We start from the raw sequence: 7,763 nt of genomic DNA on the forward strand, positions 1-7,763 counted from the left end.
CTTTGCATAGCGGGGGTCTCTGACCTGAGTGAGGGTCCCCACATCTGAGGCTGGGGGTAGTGTGGCCCCTGGAGGGAGAGGAGGTCAGTACCTCCCACATCCCCCTGTCTTAAGGACCTGGTATCCCAGCAAGTCATCCCTCCTTGCCTTTGGGTCCCTGCAGCCCCAGAGCCAGAGCCCATCAAGAGCTGGTGATGGTGGCCACGGGCAGAGCTGGGTCCAGTCCCAGGCACAGCCAGGAGTGGGTATGACTCTGAGAGAAGCAGCCAGGTGGGGGAACAGGACACGTCAGGGAGCAAAATTTCCCATCAGCTTGGTCAAGACTTTTTGGTTGCAAGCAACAGAAATACACTCACGCAAGAGAGGGAATTTATGGTTAGGGTGTTGGGCCCCCTCAAAGTCAACAGGTAACAAGAGGAGGACCAGCAGCTTTGGGAAGTCAGGACCAAGGCAGCCCCAAGGATCCTGGAAGTCGGAAGAGGCGAGGCTTCTCTCCAGGGAGCAGTTTACGTGCTCAGTAGCTCATGCAGCCAATGTGACTCAGTTCCATAGCCCCCAGTCTCTGTTTCCCAGTTAAAAATTCCAAATTCCTCATGGAGTCTTCTTCATTCATTCATTTGTTGGTTGGCTCATTCGTTCCATAAATATTTATCGAGCCTCTCCTGTGCGGTAGGCAGCATTCAGGCAGGCACTGAAGAGACAGCAGTGATCAAATAGAACAAAAGTACTTCTCTAGCCTCTTACATTGTTGGGGGCAGAATCTGATGGCCCAGTTTGGGTTGGATGTCCACCCGAAGCCAATCAGCTGTGGCCAGTGGATTTCGTGAGCCAGGAGGCCACCCCAAATGGGCTCTACTGCAATGGTCAAATTGTTCTTTAAGACATACCTCAGCTCTCGATTGACATTGTAGAAAGCAGGTGGTGGGCTTAAAAGAAGCAAGACTTTGTGGAGCTTATTCTTACCTCTAGGCAGCAAGCTTTTGCTCTGGGCAGACTGGGGGTTCTTAGGGAGGATACTGGCTATGGTGCATGGCCAGGCTCTTTGCATCTTCCACTCCCAGGTGGGAGCGGGCAGGGGGCTGGAGAAGGGCCATCCGCACCCCAAGGTTTCTCTGTGCACCACGCCTGATGCAGCAGCGGCTGTGGGTGAGGATTGGACGCCTGCCTCCCTCACCCCACCTTCTCCTCTCCTCTGTCCCTGCCCCGGCTGGAGCTTCCACGGACAAGAGAGCAGGCTTGCGGGGCTCAGGGCAGTCTTGGGGTGCCCCATCTCTGAGCACTCCACACCCCCTGAGGACCGAGTCTGTCCCGTTCATTGCCGCTCCCTGCATTCCGCACTCAGCTCAGGAGAAAAGCTCACCAGTCCCCCCACTTCCCCACCTTTTCACCCCCACCCCCGCCGACTTTTCAGCCTGAGCCCTGGGAGACGTGGCTTAGCTGTGCCCGGTCTCGGCAGACAGTGCCCTGTGCAGACTCCCCAGGAAATTCCCAAATCAATCACTCAGGGCTTCCCACTTCCAACCCATTTCGTAAGGTCCTGGGTGACCACCCCTCCCGGGCTGGAGCCTTGTAAGGGGACTGCTTATAATAATACCATTATTCTCCTTAGCCGGGGGCAGTCTGAGCCCTCAGTGAAGCCGGCCTGCCATTAGAACCCTGCAGAAACAAAGTAATAGCCTGCACAGAAAGCCATTTGTAATGTTGCTATAATTCCCATGATTCATTAAACAGGAATGGAAAGTGATAACATTTCCCCTAGAAAAAAAGACTCTTCCTGGAGTCACATGCTGAGTTCACTTGGCTCAACTATTTTATTGACTAAGCGTCTCGTTGTGCTGATGTGAAGAGCACGCAGGCCCAGTGCCACTTAGTTTTACATCAGCTGAAATGAAAGTGTGGGAGGGGGTCCTGCTGGGCTTGGGCCTTGACCGTGGAAATGGAGTCTCTGTCCCCACTTGGTTGCCCAGTCTGGCGTCTCCTGAAGGCCTGGGGCCCTCTGGGGCTGAGGGTCCGTTTGACTGAGGCCTGTCCTGCATCCTCCCTTGGTGGAGGGCCGGGGGACAGAGTGGAAAGGCCTGTCTGCCTGTGCCTGAGCCTGGAGCTGGCATTCCTCAGCCCCATGCGATGCCCACCTTAGGGCCCTTCCCTGGCCCTCATCACACATATGGTCTGTGACCCCCCCCCATGGCTGCCCATCCCCCCCCCCCTTTCCTTTATATGGTCTCAGACCACTCACCACTCAGTGCCCCAGTTAGGAGCCTAGATGTTGTCCTTGATGCCCTACTTCCGTTACTCGCCAGCTGACTGCTTGCAGAGAGGCCTCCTCTCCCTCCACTGCCACTGCCCAAGTTCAGGCCTCACCATCTCCTGCCCACCCAGCCATGCCACTGCCAGCTGCCCATCGGAATCCCTGTCTCCAGCCTCTCCCTCCGCAATGAAGCCTTTACAGGGTGGCTGGGGTGATTGTTCTAAGCGGTGACTCTGACCGTCTTTACTCTTTCTTAGAACCTCTGCAGGCTCCTGAGGGATCAATCCAGAATGCCAAGCTGGCCTCAGCCTACCTTTCCAGCTCCACCTCCAGCCACCCTCACCCTCACCCCACCATGCATTCCAGGTTTTAGCAACTCTCAGGATCACTCGGTGTCTTCAGGCCACACCGTGTGTATTCACGCCTTTTCTATGCTGTTCCCTCTGCCTGAAAAGCCCTTGCCATTCTTCCTTCCTTGGAAATCCCTACTTCCTCCTGTAAGCTGTTCCTGCGGCCCTCCCCAGTACAGGAAATGGTGCCCCGCCCTTCAGGCTGTGCAACCCCAAACTTTGGAGTCATCCTTTTCTTTCTCTCTCTCATACCCTGTATCCCTGAATCTATCTGTCACCAAATCCTATTACCTCTAATTTCGAAGTATAGCAACAATCTGACCATTCCCACCACCCTCGTCCCTGGGGGGCTCATCCCGGGGCTCCCTGCTTTTGTCCTTCCTCTCCCCATTCCCATTCTGTCATCCACATGTCTGAGCGCCCTGTTCCTTTGATGAAAGCCCCTTCACTGGCTTCCCATTTCACTCAGAGAAAGCTGCTGCCCTCACCATGGCCTTGAAGATCTTATATACTCTGCCCCCCATGGCCCCCCTGACCTCACCTCCTACTGCTCCCCCCATGCTTACTCTGTTTGAGCTGCACTGGCTTCCTTGCTTTTTCTTTTCTGTTTTTTTTTTTTTTAAAGATTTATTTATTTATTTATTTAATTTATTTTTGGCTGTGTTGGGTCTTAGCTGCAGCACACAGGATCTTTGTTGAGGCGTGCGGGATCTTTCATTGCAGCGCGTGGGCTCTTCGTTGCGGCGTGAGGGATTCTCTCTAGTTGTGGTGTGCAGGTTTTCTCTTTTCTAGTTGTGGCGTGCAGGCTTCAGGGTGTGTGGGCTCTGTAGTTGTGGCACGTGGGCTTAGCTGTCCCACGGCACGTGGGAATCTTAGTTCCCTGATGAGGGATCAAACCTGCGTCCCCTGCATTTGTAAGGCAGATTTTTTATCACTGGACCACCAGGAAAGTCCCTTCCTTGCTTTTTCTTGACCACACCAAGCAGACCCCTGCCTCAGGACCTTTGCACTTGCTCTTCCCTCTGTTCTGCACCACCCCCAGTTCTCTGCAATGCCACATTCTCAGGGACAACTTTTATGACCTTCTTCTTTAAATTGGGCAACTTCTTCTTCCTCTGGCACTTCCTACTTTCTTCTTTCTATTTTATCTCTCTCCATAGCATGTGTCACCAGCACACTGTATATTTTATTTTATTATTTTAGTTTTAACTTTTTAGTTTGTTTCCCTCCACCAGACTATAAGCTCCATGAAGGCAGGGACTTTGGGGAGGTTCTTTTTTGTTTGTTTCTATATGCCTAAAATAGTGTTTGGGGCTTCCCTGGTGGCGCAGTGGTTAAGAATCCTCCTGCCAATGGAGGGGACACGGGTTCAAGCCCTGGTCCAGGAAGATCTCACATGCCGTGGAGCAACTAAGTCTGTGCGCCACAGCTACTGAGCCTGCGCTCTAGAACCCGCGAGCCACAACTACTGAAGACTGTGCACCTAGCCCGTGCTCCGTAACAAGAGAAGCCACGACAATGAGAAGCCCATGCACTGCAACGAAGAGTAACCCCTGCTCACTGCAACTAGAGAAAGCCCGCATGCAGCAACGAAGACCCAATGCAGCCAAAAATAAAATAAAATAAAACAGTTTTTGAATGCAGTAGACAAGCAAAAAACATCTGTTGAATGCACGAGTCATGCCAACTTCCTACTCACTTCACTACTCACTCGCTTTCCCTGACCCCCCCTGGCCTGTCCAGACTGAAGAGATCACCCACTCCTCTGTGTTCCCATAGCACCTCATTCAGGCCTCTGTTAGAGCAAAGGGCTGTTTGTTGTGTTTATTTTGGGCTTGATTCCTGCCAGTGGGGGGGACCCCATGATGACCAGGCTCTGTCTTATTTATGTCTGGGTTCAAGTCTCCAGCACAGGTTTGGCCTATGGGGGGTTCTCAATATACACTAGGGAATTTATTTCCCTTGCGTTGTCCCTTTTCACCAGTCCTCCTAGCCTAGCAGAGCCAAGCCTGTCCCCACAAAGAACCCGAGGCCTGGAACAGAGGAAGCTTGCTTGGCGTCAGTGGCAGAGCCAGGAAGGAGCCCTTGGTCTCTCAGGTGATGGGGAACAGGACCCATGGGGAACAGGACCCGTGGGGACAGGGCCTGGCCCCTCTCTGCCGAGTGTGGTACAGAGCGCCATGGGCCTCCAGCAGAGCCTGGAGGAGGCTGGGAGCATCTGAGCTGGTTATGTTCATTGATCAGACCAGTGTGGCCCCAGCCCCCTAGGCCATGATGTTCCCAACAATCTCCTGACTCAGAAACTGCTCTGAAACTTTCACAACCCACTCTGATGAGCGATCTTCCCAGAAATGGGACTGAGCAGAAACTCTTGAGGCATGAGTCTGACTCAGAGTCGCCTCTTCATGCCCACTCTAATGAGGGCCGAGGTCTGCTCGCCTGGTGTGGGGAGCAGTGGGGACGCCAGGCCTTTTGGGCCACAGGGAGCAGAGACTGTGGACAGACCCCTCCTCTACTGTCGCCACCCAACATTTCTTGTGCTGGACTCTGTCTTAGCGTGACCCAGAGAATGCCCGGGAGCCAGCATCCTGACCCCTGTCCCAGCTATGAGCCACAGACACGGGTGCAGGGACCACGTTCTCCTCAGCAGAGCCAAGCACCCACTGACTAGGTGCTTGGACAATGTCTGATGAATTTGCAAGAACAAAAGCTGGTTTCCACCCAAAGCTGAAGCGAGCCTTACTTTGTGATCTTGCAAGGAAAGTTGTTTAGCTGCTCCTTGCATACTTCCTGTGACAGGGAGGTCACTACCTAATCAAATTTCAGATCTTAGTTTGGGTTTTCTAGAAGCAAACCCTGAGACATGGATTCAAGCACAACTAGCTTATTGGGGAGGTGACCCGGGAAACAGTGGTAGGGGAAAGGGAAGTGAGACAGAAGGGAAGGAAGCCAGTGCAGAATGTGATGTGAACAAGTTGCCATTATGGACAGCTGGAGTGTAGTTGTGCTGCAGATAGCATAGAACATGTCTTGGAGTTATCCCAAACAAGGATGAAGAAACAGGGGTGTTTATTCACCAACTCCCATTGGTCATTGGCTACCACCAACTTCGGGCACTTCCAGCCTGCCCTGTGTATGGTCTGAGCATGCTCGCTCAACCAGGAAGAGAGTCGCAGGTGTTGGCAGTAAGCTGGGGGAATATGGGTGGGACTCTGTTGCACCATAGGTGCCTTCTGACTTTTGCATTTCTTCTTAGTGCACTGGTACCCTGAGCTGTGCATCACCCATTCTCTCCTTCACCACGCATATCATTGGTTCTACCCCCATAGCTCTGTTCCCTCTGGCCTTCTGTCCCACCCTGGTCCAGGTTGCCGTCATCTCTCACCTAGATCCAGCTCCCCAGCAGTTTTCTTCTTTCCTGTCTCAGCTCACCCCAGTCTGTCTCTTTCCCTTCACAGCTGCCAGCGTGAGCTTTCTAAACTCCCTTGTCACTGCTCTTTTCAAATGGCACAGTATTTGACATTGCCTACTTCTGCCTTTGTGAAATCTGGCTTCTCCTTCAGAGTCCAGATATCACCTCCTCCATGAAGTCTGCGGGGATTTTCCCAGCTGGAAGGACTCTTTGTCTACTCTGTGCTGTCATAACCTTTGGAGCTTCTAGTAACATTTGTGTTCCTATGAAAAAAATTGAGCACTTACCAGGCGCTATGCCAGGGGCCACCTACGTACTTTATCTCATTTAATGTATATTTTAAAAATTTAATAATTTGTTATTGTTGCTGAGCAATATAACATACACACAGAAAAATACGTAATGTATAAATGTACAATATAGCAAGTAATTATAAAGCATCCAGCCATGTAAACACCACTCAGGTCAAGAAATAGAATTTATTTCATTGATGAGGCAACATGGGCCCAGAGAGGTTAAATGATTATTCCCTGGTGGGAGGATTGGAATTTGAGCTTGAGATCGTCTGACCCCACACAGCTGCCTTACCTATGACTAGGGTTGTCAGATTTAGCAAATAAAAGTAAAGGATGCCCAATTTATTGTGAATTTTGGATAAATAATGAATAACTTGAGTATAGATGTGTCCCAAATATTGTATGGGACATACTTACACTAAAAAGTTATTTGTTATTTGTCTGAAATTTGAATTTAACTGGGCCTCCTGTATTTTACCTGGCAATGCTGTGGCCCACATCTCTTGGTTTTTCTCATGTGATGGTCATCTGAGTCTATGTCTCACCTCTCTCTGGGGGATGCTCTTACATACAGGGCAGACCTTTGCCTTCTTGCTTACATACATCCCACACCAGGCTCAGAAGTTGCTCGGTAAATGCTGCTTGTATGGGGTGGAAACAAATTGTTATCACCAGGAAAGACTCTGGGCAGTTTCTGCTGAACTTGGTCCTGGCTCCTTCCTGAGCAGAACTTGGATGCTTTGGAGAAAGGATATGAAGAGCAGTTGGGTTCCCCTCTCTTCCACCCTGATCCCCACGCCAGCTCTGGCTGCCTACTCCTGAGACTCAAGCCCACCCTGGGAGGACCAGCTGGGGCGGCAGAACCCAGACTCCCTGAGCTGAATGTGGCTCTTCCACCTCAACCTCAGGGTCTGTGAAGGAAAGCGTACTGTTCCCATTTTACAGATGAGGAAACTGAGGTTCAGTGGGCTAAGTGACTTGCCAGAGGCCACACAGCTGGTTTGCTTGTGTTTATTTATATTCTAAAGTGATTTTCACAGCTTGGTGGAAGTGGGGTTCAGATCATGTCTCTCTGACTCCAGTTCTATCCAGTTCCCTCCCCCAGGCCCCAGGACTGTGGATTCCAGCTTACAGAGCCCTTCTGGTGAGAGGGCTGAGTCTTGGGCAGGTGGAGGGTGGGGGAGGGGGGAAAGATGGAGGCCCATCTCATAGACATAGGTGGGGAGGGTCTGGGGATCCTAGGCTGACATATCAGTCACAGACACTCTAGGGACTGTCCTGTCCTTCCCCCCTGCTTCAGGGAAGGCCACATCTGCCAGGATAGGCAAGGGGCTGGTTGGAGGGTTGGCACTCTTTTTTTTTTGTACTTTAAATTTTATTATGGTAAGAACACTTAACATGAGATCTAGGCTTTTAAATTTTGAAGCAATTTTTAAGTCGGCCATACTGTTGTTTTT

The sequence above is a fragment of the Balaenoptera ricei genome, chromosome 1 (assembly GCF_028023285.1).
Source record: "Balaenoptera ricei isolate mBalRic1 chromosome 1, mBalRic1.hap2, whole genome shotgun sequence".
Lineage (NCBI taxonomy): Eukaryota > Metazoa > Chordata > Mammalia > Artiodactyla > Balaenopteridae > Balaenoptera > Balaenoptera ricei.